At 30.1% G+C, this 17,743-nt stretch overlaps 1 pseudogene; it reads right to left on the bottom strand.

Moving 5' to 3' along the window:
- Positions 1–553: 553 nt before the first annotated feature.
- LOC120146236 lies at positions 554–16,375 on the bottom strand (annotated as a pseudogene).
- Between the last annotated feature and the right edge of the window lie 1,368 nt (positions 16,376–17,743).

Below are 17,743 nucleotides of genomic sequence, written 5' to 3'. Positions count from 1 at the left end.
ATTATTATTATTATTATTATTTTATTTAAATTATTTTTATTAAATGATTCATTTATTGATTATTAATTTTATTACATTATATTAAATATCAATATTTTTTTTGTTCCTTAAATATCAATAAATTTTATTAGATTATATAAAATGAATTTATGAATTATTTGGTTTCGTAACTAGCTGGTATCTGTATTGCTAAAACTATATTCAACAAATAGCATAGGTTAGCATATCAACAGTCCACCTTCCAAGTTCCTAATTTCCTACTTAGCTACCTTTATACATTATTTTTCATTTCAGAAGGGGGCAATTCTGACTTAAGGTTGTAGGGTATGTTTCCTAAACACAAAATGTCTTTACCTTTTTCGAGCTCGTGAGATCGAAGCTATGCCGGTTTATAAGTTACAGTTCATTGCCAGTGGCAGCAAGAGAACGAAAAATATCAACAGACTGTAATTTATTGAGGTCGTAACGTGAATATTTTGTTTGAATCCCACATAACTCTCATTACCTTGCACCTGATGTACTTTTCCCTTACCATTCTCCTGACCTCTTCCATCTACAAGCACTACAAATTGACCAGGCTTACATTGAACAAAGCAGTATTTCGTTGCATCAAAGCAGTATTTCGTAACATTACTAGATCTATTTTACATACACGATGGCTTAATTTATCGGCCCAAGATTGTATCAAAGCAGTATTTCGTTGCATTTCAGGTTCATCCAGAAGTAGATTTGGCAAACTTGACCCGAACCCGATTATTCGAACCGATTTACCAACCCGATACCCAAATATGATAATCATATTTGATCCGATACCCGACCTAAACCATACCCGATCCAAAATTTAGCGAAACCGAAATTAATCCGAACCAAAATTAACCCGAACCAAAACTAGCCCGAACTGAAAGCAACCTGAGCCGAAAGAAACCCGAACCGAATTTTAACCCGATCCGAAATCAACCTGAACCAAATTTAACCCGACCCGAAAGCAACCTAAACAAAAATTAATCCGAACCGAAAGAAACCAATCCGAAAGCAAACTATCTTTAATTTACCTAATTTGATTTGAACCGAACATTACCCTATTTTTTACTTGATAAATGAGTAAAAATGGACGAGTGATTTATAGTTATTATATATATATATATATATATATATATTAATAATGTGATGGATAGTAAAATAATATATTTTTTAATCACTTTTTTAATTATACTCCCAGTTAGTCACCAACTGTAATGCCCCAAATAGCGAATAAGAGACTTTATTGAAAATAATTAAAATATGAGGATTTATTTGAGTAAATGATAAAAGATAAGAAATGTTTTGGATTAGTGGTTTAGACTAAATTGTAGCAATGGAGGATTAAAAGGACATTTTGGTCATTTGGAATAAAATGAATTTAAAATTCATTGTTATTAAGGTATTAAAATAAGGAAATAAGGGGAAAAAGTAAGTTAGCTAACAATCATCTATTTTCTTCTTATTTCCTGTGGATAGCTCTCCTCCATAGGCAAAGGTAAGATTTCAATTGGTTAGTTTATTCTTTCATTTTTGGTTGGTTTTTGAAGCATTGAGTATGATAGAAGCTTAATGAAAGATTTTATAGGATCAACACAAAGAAAATGGATGAAATATTGGAGATTTAAGGAAATAGGTTTTTGAATGATATGTTAGAATATGAGGTTTTACTGATGTTTATTAGTATATTTGACTTGACAAAGAAGAAAAAGAGAGATTAGAAGCATTGGATGGGTTTAAAAACAAGTTAAAAAAGTGGTGTGATTCTTAGATTTGAATTATCTTAGGAGATTTTAGATGTTTTAAGAAGCTAAATGAAGGAAAGTTAGTCGGGATAAGTAACGAAGAGTTTAATAGTATTGTTGGGTATAAACATAAGGAAATTTGACCAAATTTGGGTAAGAATAGGGCTGAAAACTAGAAAATCTGGGTAAGGGCATCAATACTGATAGAACAATACCGATATTATAGGCTTAAAATTGGAAAAAATCAGCTGAGCAGTATCGATACTGATGCAAGCAGTATCAATACCGAAAGGGGGTATTGATACTATGAGGAATGTATCGATACCATTGATAACAGAATGCAAAAATGGTATCGATACCGTAATATATTATCAGTACCATAGTAAAGTAGTATCGATACCATGGTAGGAGTATCGATACTATTGAGCCAAAAACGTGAAGATAGGCTAAGATCGTTATAAAAAATATAATAATAGTACTTCTGAGTATTGTACAAGTATAAATGTTAGTGAATATACTAACAATTGATATTGCACGTGTCTTTAATGGATGCTTGAATAGATCGAAATCAAGCTCCTGAGTCAAGCAAAACAAAAGGCAAAGGCAAAGTAGCTGAGTAATAAGAATTTACGTTTTGGATATAATATCGAGGCAAGCGAGGTATGTTCATTTATTATGTACTTATATGTTGTGATAGTCATAGATGTATGTTGCTTAATGTACGTACGGTGATTACCGAATGACACTATATATGTGCAAAACTAAGAAATTATAATAAGTTTATGAATTTCTGTATGAGCACTGTGTGTGCAAAACTAAGAAATTTATAATAAGTTTATGAATTTTCGTATGGGCACTGTGTGTGAAAAACTAAGAAATTCATAATAAGTTTATGAATTTCAGTATGGACACTGTGTGTGCAAAACTAATAAATTCATAATAAGTTTATGAATTTTCGTATGGGCACTTTGTGTGCAAAAACTAAAAAATTCATAATAAGTTTATGAATTTCCGTATTGATTGTGGGTGTACAATCCACGTAAATTATAATAAGTTGTGAATTACCGTATTGACACTACGTGTGCCAACTATATAGTTTATAATGAATTGAAAGAGTTAATTGATATTATGAATAATTATTAGAGTAGAATAGTTTAAAATAAAAGACTAATGCATGACCGTGCCTTTGGTAGAAAGATGCCAATAATGCAAGTTAGAAGAAAGGTTAAATGCCTTTAGGATAAAATACTAATGCCTAACAGTGCAATTTCGCAGAAATGTGTCACTAATACATGTTAGATGAAGAACAATGCATAATTGGCATGAAGAATGACATAAAAGAAAATAAATAACAGTGCATAATTGGCATGAAATGATGCCACAAATGAAAATACATAGCGGTAAATTAATGGTATATAAGGTGTCACTCATGATAATTATAAAAGATAAAGGACCATTTGGTACTTTGGTGCAATACATGTACAATACTTTCTAATTTAATGTACATAGGGCAAGTAAAGAATAATTGGGAAAATATACAAAAGGATAGGTATGCTGGGACTACTAAGAATGATTTCGATGATTGTATGGAAGAAATTTTGTTTAAATGATAGGGATTTATCTGATCCTTATAGAGTATACGATTTAGTTCGAAATCAAATAACCATGATATATTTATGTATATACTAACGTTTCTTTGCAATGTTATGTCTCACTATGTAAATACTTAACGTGTGTTGATTTCACGCGTAGGTAAAAGCAGAAGCTAGCCGAGTAAGGAGTACATCAGTAGCAGTAGCTATCATCAATCTAAGGTTGACTCTCATCAGTAACAGTAGGACAATCATGTTTATTTTAAAAATTACTGCATGTAATCTAAATTTAGAAAAATGCTTTGGAATGTATTTAAAACGATAACTTTGGTTATATGTTTCAATGATTGTTTTATTGTTGTACTAAATGTTTGGTTTTAAATTTCAAAACAAAATTTTATGAGTTTTATAAATGGGTAAATATTTTTAAAAGTCATGTGACACCTATGACTTGTGTACGGAAACGTATAATAGAAATGTGTGTTACATTTATTGGTATCAGAGCTACAGGTTTAGCCGATTCTCGGCCGAAATCAAGTTTAATTTAATTGAGAAAAAAGATTACATGCCATTAAGATTGTCAAAGTTACTGATATGGTGTCAATTAGAGTGTGATTGATGTCACTCCTTATTAATTTAAGTGTTATTATTATATGTCCTAATAGATGTCGAAGACTAAGGACAAATGTAAGAAAGTAGATGATATTGAAAAGAAGGTCGAGATAAAAATCAACCCAAGAGAAGTTGGATCAGATAGGGATCTAGAGGATATTTCTGAATCTTGAGATGATTCCGAGGTTTTTTCATGTAAGCTTAAATAATTGAGGAAATGAGTAACCGATAAATGCATGGACCGCTAAATGCTTATAGAAAGATGAGTTATTAGTGGATCAACTGATTATGAGTTTGTTTGAGAATAAATGTTAAGTTTTATGGACCTAATACAGTTACTTTTAGAAGGTAATTTGTGAAAATGGATTTTCTACCCATTTTATACTTCAATGAATTATTATTTAAAGTCGAGATTAATTCTCGAGAACTTTGAAAATTATCAAGTTCGTAATGATAGGAAAAAAAGTAAATTTATTTACTAGTGAAATTTTTAGCATTAATTGCAATGAAGTTATTGCTACAAAGTTGTCAAGTCTTTTTATTAAATGAGGTGGATAATTAGACTTTCATAGTTGAGATATAAAATGTTTCAACTGCTCAAGAATATTTTAAACAGATCCTGAAAAGTTACACGGATTACCTCAAGAAGGAAATGAAAAATTTAAAAATAAAAGTATTATATTCAATTTAATCTCGAATGAGATGATAGCAGTAAACCCTAGTAGGTCATGGTACAAGTGTGAGTTAGGCAAGTAGTAAACATTTAATAAAGATTCACGGGGCTATGTTTCCGGTGGATCTGATGGAATTGTCATTTGATGAGTTAAAATCATATTGAGTATAAGTTGTTTGTCTCCAGAGACGATTAGTTCAGAAAGATGCAAAGGGTATGGAAATTATAGTTTTTGGAGAGAAAGTAAAATCATCGCTCAAGGTGATATCGAGATGTCTTGTTAGATAAATTCTTGGGGTTACCTCCAGATCGAGAGTTGGAATTCAAAGTTGATGGTTATTAAGGTATTAAACATGTTTCTCTGATTTCGTATCAAATGACTTATGTAAGCCAAGAGAATTATGGACTCAATTATAAGGGTTGATTGATCAAAATTTTATTAGTCCGAGTATTTCATCTTGGAAAATATTTGAGTTATTAGCGAAAAGAAAGATAAACCTATGTTGTTATGCATAGATTTTGACAGTTAAATAAGACTTTTTGAGAGAAGAATTTGTATGCCAAACTATACCAATGTGAAATTCTGGTTAGCAGAGATGACTTTCTTTGGCCAGGTTGTTTTTGCATACGGTATAAAAAGAGATTCTAACAAAACTCATGCTGTAGTAATTGGAAACTCCCAAAGAATGATCTGGAAGTTTGGATTTCTTTGAGGGCTTGCTGGTTACTATTGAAGGTTAGCGAAAAACTTTTCGACGTTACCCTTGCTGATAACCAAGTTTTTAAAGAAATATATGTCTTTTTATAGAACGAAAAAGGGTCAAGAGAGTTTTAAAATGCTAAAGAGGATTGTAATAGAGACACTAGTGTTTATACAACTTGAGTTGGGTAAGGATTATGTGATTTTTCTGATATATCTATCAACGGTTTAGGAAGTGTGCTTATGCACAAAGGTAAGGTAAGGTTGTGGCATATGCCTCGATAAAGTTAAGGACTCACAAGAGGAATTATCTACGCATGATTTAGAGTCGGCAGTAGTCGAGTTACCTTAAAAGATTTGAAGTCATTATCTGTATAGTGAGCAGTGCTATAGTGGTGCTAATTACAAAAGCCTAAAATACTAGTGAAATTGAAAAGAGTGAACCTGAGATAGAAAAGATAGACAGAAACTTTAAAGGTGTATGAAGTGATCATTGATTATCTTTTAGGAAAGGCCAATGTTGTTATGGAGGTACTTGCTTAGAACCTTTTTTCGTTTTGCGAGCTATGGATGTGCAATTAGCATTAAATGAGAATGGCATTGTGGAATGAATTAAAGATGACACCGATGTTTTATTAAAGCTAATAATAGAATTACAAAGGAAAGATGAATTTTTTTAATAAGAATTTTATAAGTAGAAAATGAAGAGATTAAGGAATTTTGAGGTCAGGTTCGACGGATGTTCGTATTATCGTGGGACACTTTGTATTCCCGACGAATAAGAATTTAGAAAGATATTATTGTTGAGGCATTAAGTCCGTTGACTATGCATTCAGGTGTAAACAAGAGGTACCAAGATCTAAAGAGTCGATTGGGTGCCCTAGTTTGAAAAGAGCCATCACAAAAATTTTAGCAAAATGTTTGACGTACTATAGAGAAAAAACTTAACATTAAAAAATGGTTATCCCTTGTTCCCATATGTAATGGGGTAAGGGGAGGTAAGATATTAGGTTGCCCCCAACACTAGGTTGAGAGCAGCTTCCGTAGGAGACCTCTAAATTATAAATGCCCTCCATGGGACTCGATCCCACGACCTCAAGGTTAAGAACCTTGTGCTCTACCAACTGAGTTGGATGGTCCTTTCAAATAAGCTTAACATAAGTATCTTCTAAATTGTTTCAATCAATCTCGATTCATGAATGAAAGAAATGGATTATAAAATTAAAGTTACCCAAGCTAATTTTTAAGATCGCTTCCGATTGACAAAAGTATTATGATGATCTAAAGAGAAAATTGATTGAATAGCAAGAAGGTGATAAAGTTTTTCTGAAAGTATCACTTTGGAAGGAAGTATTGCGGTTTGGACTGAGTCCGAGAATTATTGAACCTTATGAGATTTTATCAGTTAGCTTTTATCTACCTAAATGGACAAGATCCACAATATTTTCCATGTATCGATGCTTAGAAGGTTTAGATCTGATCCGTCCCATGTCATCACGCCTGAAGAGATAGAAATCCGACCAGATTTAACTTATAAAGAATAACCAGTGCGGATCTTAGCTAAAGAAATCAAGTAATTTTGTAACAAAAGGATTTTGTTAGTTAAAGTGCTCTGGCAGAATCATAAGGTAGAAGAAGCTACTTGGGAAAGAGATGAGGACATGAGGAAGCAGTTTTCACATCTCTTCGTTGCAGGCAATTTTTTAAATTCGGGGATAAATTTTCTTAAGGGGGAGAATTGTAATGCCCCAAATAGCAAATCATAGACTTTATTGAAAAGATTTAAAATTTAAGGATTTATTTGAGTAAATGATAAAAGATAAAAAAATGTTTTGGATTAGTGGTTTAGAATAAATTGTAGAAATGGAGGATTAAAAGGACATTTTGGTCATTTGGAATAAAATGAATTTAAAATTCATTGCTATTAAGGTATTAAAGTAAGGAAATAAGGGGAAAAAGTAAGTTAGCTAAAAGTCATCTCTTTTCTTCTTCTTTCCCGTGGATAGCTCTCCTCCATAGCCAAAGGTAAGATTTTAATTGGTTAGTTTATTCTTTCGTTTTTGGTTGGTTTTTGAAGCATTGAGTATGATAGAAGCTTAGTGAAAGATTTTATAGGATCAAAACTAAGAAAATGGATGAAATATTGGAGGGTTAATTTTTGAATGATATGTTAGAATATGAGTTTTTACTGATGTTTATTAGTATATTTGACTTGTCAAAGAAGGAAAAGAGAGATTAGAAGCATTGGATGGGTTTAAAAAAAGTTAGAAAAAGTGGTGTGATTATTAGATTTGAATGTTCTTGGGAGATTTTAGATGTTTTAAGAAGCTAAATGAAGGAAAGTTAGTAGGGATAAGTAAAGAAGAGTTTAATAGTATTGTTGGGTGTAAACATAAGGAAATTTGACCAAATTTGGGTAAGGATCAGGTTGAAAAATGGAAAATATGGGTAAAGGTATCGGTACTGATAGAACAATACCGATACTATAGGCTTGAAATTGGAAGAAATCAGCTAAGCAATATCGATACCAAAAGGAAGGTATCGATACTATGAGGAAGATATCGATACCATTGATAACAAAATGCAAAAATGGTATCGATACCGTAATAGATTATCGGTACCATAGTATAGTAGTATCGATACCATGGTAGGGGTATCGATATTATTGAGCTAGATATGTGAAGATAAGCTAAGATCGTTATAGAAAATATAGTAATAGTACTTTTGAGTATTGTTTAAGTATAAATGTTGGTGAATATACTAACAATTGATATTGTACTTGTCTTTAATGGATGCTTGAATAGATCGAAATCGAGCTCCCGAGTCAAGCAAAATGAAAGACAAAGGCAAAGTGGCTGAGTAATCAGAATTTGCGTTTTGGATATAATAGCGATGAAAGCCAGGTGAGTGCATTTATTATGTACTTATATGTTGTGATAGTCATAGATGTATGTTGCTTAATGTATTTATGGTGATTACCGAATTGCACTATATATGTGCAAAACTAAGAAATTCATAATAAGTTTATGAATTTCTGTATGGGCATTGTGTGTGAAAAACTAAGAAATTCATAATAAGTTTATGAATTTCCGTATGGGCACTGTGTGTGCAAAACTAAGAAATTCATAATAAGTTTATGAATTTCCATATGGGCACTGTGTGTGCAAAAGTAAGAAATTCATAATAAGTTTATGAATTTCCGTATATGCACTTTGTGTGCAAAAACTAAGAAATTCATAATAAGTTTATGAATTTTCGTATTGATAGTGGGTGTGCAATCCATGTAAATTATAATAAGTTGTGAATTACTGTATTGGCACTACGTGTGTTAACTATAGAGTTTATAATGAATTGAAAGAGTTAATTGATATTATGAATAATTTTAGAGTAGAAAATATTCTAAAATAAAAGACTAATGCCTAACTGTGCATTTGGCATAAAGGTGCCAATAATGCAAGTTAAAAGAAAGGTTAAATGCATTTAGGATAAAAGACTAATGCCTAACGGTGCAATTTGGCAGAAAGGTGCCACTAATACAAGTTAGATGAAGAACAATGCATAATTGGCATGAAAGGATGCTATAAATGAAAATGAATAACAGTGCATAATTGACATGAAAGGATGCCACAAATGAAAACACATAGCGGTATATTAATGGTATATAAGGTGTCACTCATGATAATTATAAAAGATAAAGGACCATTTTGCACGTTGGTGCAATACATGTACAGTACTTTCTAATTTAACGTACATAGGGCAAGTAAAGAATAATTGGGAAAATATACAAAAAATAGGTATGTTGGGACTACTAAGAATGATTTCGATGATTGTATGGAAGAAATTTGTTTAAAATTATAGGGATTTATCTGATCCTTATAGAGTATACGATTTAGTTTGAAATCAAATAACCATGATATATTTATGTATATACTAACGTTTCTGTACAATGTTATGTCTCACGAAGTAAATACTTAGCGTATGTTGATTTCACGCGTAGGTAAAAGTAGAGACTAGCCGAGTAAGAAGTACATCAGTAGCAGTAGCTATCATCAATCTAAGGTTGACTCTCATCAGTAACAATAGGACAATCATGCTTATTTTAAAAATTGCTGGCATGTAATCAAAATTAAGAAAAATACTTTGGAATCTATTTAAAATAGCTTTGGTAATATGTTTCAACGACTGTTTTATTGTTGTACCAAAATGTTTGGTTTTAAATTTCGAATCAAAATTTTATGGGTTTTACAAATGGGTAAATGTTTTTAAAAGTCATGTGACACCTATGACTTGTGTACGGAAACGTATACTGGAAATGGGTGTTACACCAACTTTGGTAATAGTTTAATGAATATCAGTATCACCTTTGATAATAATTTAATAATTTAATATTATTTTTTAGTTTTAAAAATTATATTCATATTTGATTCGATAATTTTTAAAAACAATTAAAAAATTATTTGAATGAGGAATTATAAAATAAATTTACTACCTAGTATTTTGTTTTATATGATTAACATTAGTTATCATCATTTAAATAGTATACTCAATACTGTATATTTTAATTAACTTTAAAATAAAAAAATTCATTTTTTTATCAACACAAATTAACATGAAACACAAACAACAAATCTCAAATAAAGAATTTTCATTCAAAGAATCAAAAGTGATATGTAGTTACTATTCTTGCACATCAAACTCAATTACATTGAGTTTCTCAATAAAACTTTCTTAATAAAACTTAAAAGATCAATAAAATGGTTTGAAAGAATCAAATTCAACCCTCTTAAATCTTAAAATATCATTAGACATAAATATTATATGCATCAATTATTGAATTAAATCCAATCCATATTAGAACCGATAAATCATCTTTCTCCGTAGCTACATAAATTAAAAGAATAAGTTATAATTTGTTTACCAAATTAAAAAAATAAAATATATTAATAATAATAAAAAAAGATGGTGTGGTAAACAAACTTTACTGTAAGAAATTGAAAGAAATCTAAAAGGAAAGAAAAACTTACATTCATAACCGAATAACCAACTACGAGACGTTATCAAAGCTTCCACATTTTCAGGGATATAAGAACTTCTCAACTTATTCAAAATTTGACCTCCTATACTAAAAGTTGATTATGAAGCAACAATTGTAAGAGGTAGAATCAAAATAGCCCTAGCAAGATGAGAAAGTTGTTCATATCGATGCTCATTTTCTTTCCAAAAATTAAGGATGTCAAGCTCTGGTTTCCTATCAATTTTGGGGTCTTCTAAAAATCTAATTGTGTCTTGGCACAATAAGAAAACATGGCCTCTTTCTTGTCATAATCCTGTAAAAATATAAAAAATAATAATATAACTTGTATTATATAAATTATAAAAAAAGATAATAAAACTGAAATACATTAAATGAAAAATAAAAAATAAAAAAAAGTTAAAAATATTAGAAACTTACTACAAAAAGGTCAAATTTACGCTTGTAATGTGCAGATGACATGCTCAAAGTATCTGAGTTCGAGCTTAATTCTAAGGACGGTTTATGTGAGATGTGTATTTCTGAAACATATTCTTTAAAAATCATCTCTAACTTAATTCTTACATCACGAATTTAAAATGGCATATGTTTCATCCTCAAATAACTTTTCATAACAATAATTGAGAAAAGACAACTTGCAACTATGATCAAGAATCACCGCAAAGGTAAACAACGTGTCATAGTCATGCTCACTCGAGTTGAACCAATACTTATCAAACTTTTTCTTCATTTCTATTGCCATTTTTTTCAAAACGACATCATTACTTCTTGTCAGAAGCAGGATAATCAAAGTATAAATTTGCAGCAGGATAATCATTTCCTAAAAATAACACAGTTATATCAAAGAATGGTTCTAAAATATCTCAATTTTTCAAGCATTTCCCATTCTCGGTGTTTGGACAGTGACGAAAAGAAGAATCAACAACAACCATTTGCTTAAAAGCTTCACGATATAAAATAGCCCTATCAAGCATCATGTATGTAGAGTTCCATCTTGTAGTAGTATTGAGCCACAATACTTTAGTTTCTTCTATCTTGGCTAATTTCACACTACGTTGAAAAACATTTTTTCTTGTTTCTGACCATTTGATATACTTCACACATTCTCTTATCTTGACAACAATATGTTCAATGACCTTAAGATTATCCTTAACAATGAGATTCAACACATGTGCAACACATCGAACATGAAAGTAAGCCCTCCACATAATAAAGCTCCTCGAGCATTAAAAATTTCCTTCAAGTGATCTTGCATTTTATTATTACTAGAAGCATTATCAGGTGTAATGAAAAAAATATTATAGTCAATACCCAATCCTGAAGTAAATCTAGCAAAACACTATACATAGTACTTCCAGTATACGGTGAGTCGATACGTCAAAAGTTTAAAATTTTACTATTTAACTTCCAATTAGCATCCACATAATGATTGGTTAAACATAAATATCTCTCAGTTTGACAAGAAGCCCAGATATCACACGTCAAAGAAATATGATCGAAGATATTACGAAGAGTTTACTTTAAGTTATCTTTCAAATTTTTATGCTACTTCAAGCAATCTGCTTTTGCAATATTTCTACATATGCTTCTAATTTGATTATTCAAATATGCATGAATTTTTCTATTATCTTCATGTTCAACCCAAGAAAAAACATATCCATGATTTATAATTGCTTTAGCTACTAACTCTCTATAGATTTTTTGGTCATAAACATTACCTTCTAGTCCCTCTGTTCTCAAACTATTATATTATTTATATTTTTCAATGTGTTTTTGCATATTGGATGTTCCATAATGTGAGTTACAAATAAATGAAGCAGTCTTACAATATTTAAAAAGTGCCCTATTTTTTTCATCTTTAGTCTCTGTGGAATTAATAACGAGAAAATGTTTTCAAACCTGACTCCGTCTCTTAGTAAATGATTGTGATTCTGATAAAACATTATTGGTATCACTTGGAACCTCACATGCATTAACATTAGATTTTATGAATGCAAAAGCAAAGAAAAATATTATTAGCATTAAGTTGAACCTTACATGCACGTCAAAGACACATAATAAATCACACAAATATATTAATAAACATGTAATAAATACACATAATTCTATTAATAATATAGAACCAAAAATATTTGAATAGAAAATTTTTAAATAAATAATGTTCTGCGATATAGAAATATACCTACAGTCGAGTAGAATGTCTTTTTTCAAATAAGAACTTTTCTTGACTGACGAATAAAATATTCGAATTAGTGTGAACAAAATATACAATAAGATAAAAGATATTGACGTTAACACTTTGATTACTAAACTCTTGCACATAATTTTTTAATAATAATTATCGTAGAAAATAATATTAATTTTTAGAATAATAATAACGATCGTAATAGAATTTAGTAATGAATTAATAGTGATAATTGTAAATAATAATGGAAATAATAAATTGATAGAATATTAAAATAACTCACTAAAGAAATTAAATTAAAGTGAATCTTGAAAAAAAAGTGAAATATGATGTATTTGGAAATTGAAAGTTATTGGTTACAGCAACAAGTAATATCAAGGTAAGATGCTTGCGCAACAAGGTAGGAGGAGTTGAGCACTGGGTGAAGAGGCGCCTGCATGTGAGAGTTGAAGCAGAAACGGATACGGCTGTGTATGATAGTTGGAGCTGGCAAGAGTTGAACGACGATTGAAACTAATAGGACTGAGCTATGACAGAGGAAATTCTTGAATTTTACTTATATATATAATATTTGAAAATAATATATAAAAGAAATTCTATATAAATAAAATTATACTTTAACCTAAATATTGAGGTCTTTTTTTATTTTGAATATATATAAGGAAGTTTACTTTAATTTAAACGAAAAAAAGTTATTTTAAATAATAAATTAATTTAAATAAAATTGATAATTTATTAAAAATATTAGATTTATAATAAAAAATAGAAAGTTTAAGAAGAATATAAAAGTAAGAATTTAATTGTAATATTGAAAACGATAATAAATAAAGTTTACTTATCTTACTTGTAATAAAAATATTAGATTTATAATACAAATAAAAAAAACGACTAAAACAAAAGAGATAATATTATATTCATAATCAAAATAATATAAAACTTACTTATGTTACAACTAAAACTTAACAAATAAAATTATTTATTATTTTTTAAAAATTAATAAAAATATTAAATTTATACTTGATAATAAAATATTTAATAAAAAAATTTATTTCTTTATCGAATAGTTCTCATTATAAATTTTTCATAAGATATTAATATAAAAATTTGATAATAAATTATAACCTATAAAATTTTGATAATAAATTCTAATATGTATTATACAATTGTAATGTATCAAATTATTGATTTATCATCTCTAAATAATAGTTTAATTCAAAATATTGAGCGATTGAGAATTAAAATCAACCGATTTAATTCAATCCGTAATATATTTGATTTTTTATTAGACTCGTAACTAATTCAACCCGAATTGACCAGATTTAAAGGTTGACGTAAACCGAAAATCAACCGATATGATATTAACCCGAATCGAAATCTAACCGATCCGTTATTAACCCGACCCAAAAATCAACCGATTCGATATTAATCCGAACCCAAAATCAACCGATTCGATATTAATCCGAACCCAAAATCATCCGACCGATCCGATTTACCATACACTCGAACTAGATCCGAACCAAATCCGAACAAAATTAAACCGGGTTTAATATAGACCCAAAATTACCCGACCTGAAATTACTCGTTTGCCACCTCTATCCAGAAGGACTCTTTCATTATTGCCACCTGTTCGTCGTCATTATGGTTCGCTTCCTTTTCCTTCGATGCTTTTCTTCAGTTTGAACAGTTTCAACTTTTTCATCTTCTTGAACATCTGCATTTGTACTTTCTCTGTGAAACTTGCATCTGACCCACTTGTTTCAGCATTCGGCATGTCTCTTGTCGGTCTCTCTCAAAACACTAGGTGTAACAGATTTATCCTTAACATCCATCGTGTATTGCCTTGTTAAACCATCAATTTGATCCATATGATTGTTTCTGACATAAAAATGCTCTTCTTGGAAAGTAGAATTCCCAGACATTTCTTCTTTCAGGTTACCATTTTGATTATTAAGATTTGGAGGTTCTATTCTTTGTAAAGGAGACGAGCAACCCCCTACACTTCGATCCTCCTATTAGTTATAAAACGATGCTGAGTGTTGGATATTAAAGATAATGGAAAATGAAAAAAAAAAAAGGTATAACAGAATAAGAAGATAAACACCAACCACCACAAGAGGGGTTGAAGATAAGAACATTATATTAATCATTTATCAGATATAGAAGGTTTACCAGAACTCTGTTTTCTTCAAATTCAGAATGTTTGTAATTGATCAAAGAATACCCTAAAAAAATTAAAAAAGTGTTTAAGAAGAGAAATCAACAAGTTAAAAAGAGAGGAGGGCAGTGATGACCTTGACATGTAGATCAATTTGAATATGGAAAACAAAGCAAATAGTCGATTAAAATTGTAGAAACAACTTTTTCAAGGATGTTTTATAAATAAATTATATCTTTCATGGTATCATATGAAAAAGAGCATCATATTAATGTTTAGTTGGTACAAAGACCCATCTGTTGTGTGTGATTATTCAAACATTGTGGTGGTAGGGTTTCAAGAAAGCAGTGCTCGTTTAAACAGGAAGGGATAAGATAGCAAAAACTGTTACCAAGTTCTGATAATACTTGAACTTTGCTGGAATTTCATAAATAAATAAAAAATGAAATGAACCAGATCACCTCAAGAGCTGCAGATCATCCTCATTCAGAAGAGTTGGAATCAAAGATTCAGCGTGACTTAACACGGAACCTACATAAACAGGTTACTCATTAGAAACATGAGAAGATTTTGCAACGGTCCTACATGGAGGAAAAAGAAAACCAATTTCAACAAGATACTTACGCAGGTTCCTACAAACAGCAACAGCTTTTTGTGGACCAGAGATGAAGACATAACTCGGTAATAGCTTAGATGGATCCATTTGCAAGCACCCAAGAAACTTGAAGGAAGAGATTCCTCTCCTGCTCTGAGGGTTGAAACAAATAATTCAATTAACATAAAAGAATAGCACAATCAAGGTGTTTAACCCTCTATTTCATTAAAAAAAAGAAAAGAAAAAAGAATAGCACACAGATCTCGTAGAGAACCTGCCATCGTTGAGGTGGACATGTACCTTCGCAGATATTGGGAAGAAAACAATGAAGATTTGCAATTATTTTGACAAATAAAGATGTTCTTTGATGTACATAGGAAGCCTGAGACATGTTGTTGGGGATAAAAGTGAATTCCAGATTTGTTGAGTTTGATAGATCAGGCGATGAAACCGAATCTAAAGCCCATCCAGCAGCAGCAAATACTTCAAAATACAAGGTACCATCTTCTTCTCTTACAGGGAGATCAGCAGAACACCACATGGATAGAAAATCTCCTTGAAAGAGTGAAAATATTGCACTAAAAAATTCAGTCTGAAGGAGCATAAAAGAAGCAGCCATAAATCTTACCATAAAGGATGCAAAAAAAGAATAACAAAACACAAAATATATCTAATTTACATGAAAATCCAGCACAAGTTCTGAATATTTTTCCACAAAAGTTTATAAGGTTTCTGTCTGCAGGGAGTTATGTAAATTTTGGAAAAATAGTAAAAGAGAAGTTATAACTATGATATATTTGAAAATAACATTCTACCAGTGGTCACAGATGTAGTGAAGTACTGATGTAGCAATTCTTCAGAAAATCAAATTAACAATTCTAAGTTCTGAACCTATAAAAACTTACAAAATTCACAGTGATATAAGATCCAAAGTTTGAATCATCAGAGAAGATATCAGCTACACGCATTGCATTAAGTTGAAGAAGCCCCGAAGGATAGGTTCTATAAGAACTAGCAGTGAGATGGATTTTTACTAAGTCCACTCTTCAACAACTGAAGGACCTGCATCATTTTAATTATTGTGTTAAAGACAAGCATCCGGGTAAACAACTCTGAGTATAATTCTCTACCCAAATATCAGGTCATTATTAAATAATAGCACCCTTCAAGAAGATGCTAGCGATGGTTTGCTGTGGACTGGGAATGGTGGAAGGAATTTATTCGGTTAAATCCTGCAGGAATTTAATTTCGAGTATGGAGGGAGTAAACCATATTTGGAACAATTTTGTTTGGGCAGGCTTAGCTCTAGGGCTGTAAAATCAAGTAATCGGCCAGGTTTAAGTTAGATACTGGTAAGTCGGGTAAAATCGGATACATGTCAAGTCAGGTCAATTTGATGGTTTGACTCAGATCAGGTCGGGTACATGTCAAATCAGTTCGGATCATTTTCAGGTTGATTTGACACCATATCCAGATCGGGTTCAGGTCGATCATTTTCAATCGGATCGATGTCAGTTCAGGTCAAAACAGTTCAAGTCTGAAGCAGATAAAACCAGGTTAATTCAGGTTCAGGTGGACTTCAGTCGGATCACGTTCAGATTGGGTCACATCATTGACAGATAAAATTCAGGTCGAATGTTTACCAGATACGGATTGAGTTCATGTCAGGTCATTTTTATTTTTGGATTAATTATTTTGTCATCTTTTGTGATTGTTGAATTGCAAGTTGTAATTGCATATGATTTCTAGTAAATTACAAAAAAAAAAGCTCGGATCAATTTTGTAAAAAATATAAATTTAAGGACTAAATTGAAGAAATGTAAAATTACAAATAAAATTTTAAATAAATTAAACAACACACATAGGTAAGAGACCAAATTGAAATAAATTTAAAATGTGAGGTTTAAATTAATATAAAAATGACTAAATTATACCTATTTAAAAAGTTATGGGTCAGTTACAAAAATATAAATAACAAATAATAATGGGCCAAATTAAGATGCAAACATAAATTTAAAGACTGAATTGAATACATATAAAAGTAATAGACTTAAAATTGAAATAAATTAAAAAACACAAAAGATTGAAATCGAAATAAATGCAAAATGTGAAGAAATATTGTAAAATAAAGTAAATTACATTCATTTAAAAACTTAAAAAAATAAAACACTTATAATATATATATATATATATATATATATATATATATATATATATATATATATATATATAAAGAGAGAAATATATAATATATATAGTTTATATGTAGTTTACAAGTAGTTTATTAATAAACTATGTAATATATATATATAAATATATAATATATAAGATTTATGTATATAGTATATATATAGTATATTAAGTACATATATATTACTATATAAATAGTTTACATTAAAAATTATATAGTTTATATATAAACTGTAAAATTTATTA

The sequence above is a fragment of the Hibiscus syriacus genome, unplaced genomic scaffold (assembly GCF_006381635.1).
Source record: "Hibiscus syriacus cultivar Baekdansim isolate YM2019G1 unplaced genomic scaffold, ASM638163v2 tig00110904_pilon, whole genome shotgun sequence".
In the NCBI taxonomy this organism is placed as follows: Eukaryota; Viridiplantae; Streptophyta; class Magnoliopsida; order Malvales; family Malvaceae; genus Hibiscus; species Hibiscus syriacus.
This window is presented reverse-complemented; position numbering and strand designations above follow the sequence as displayed.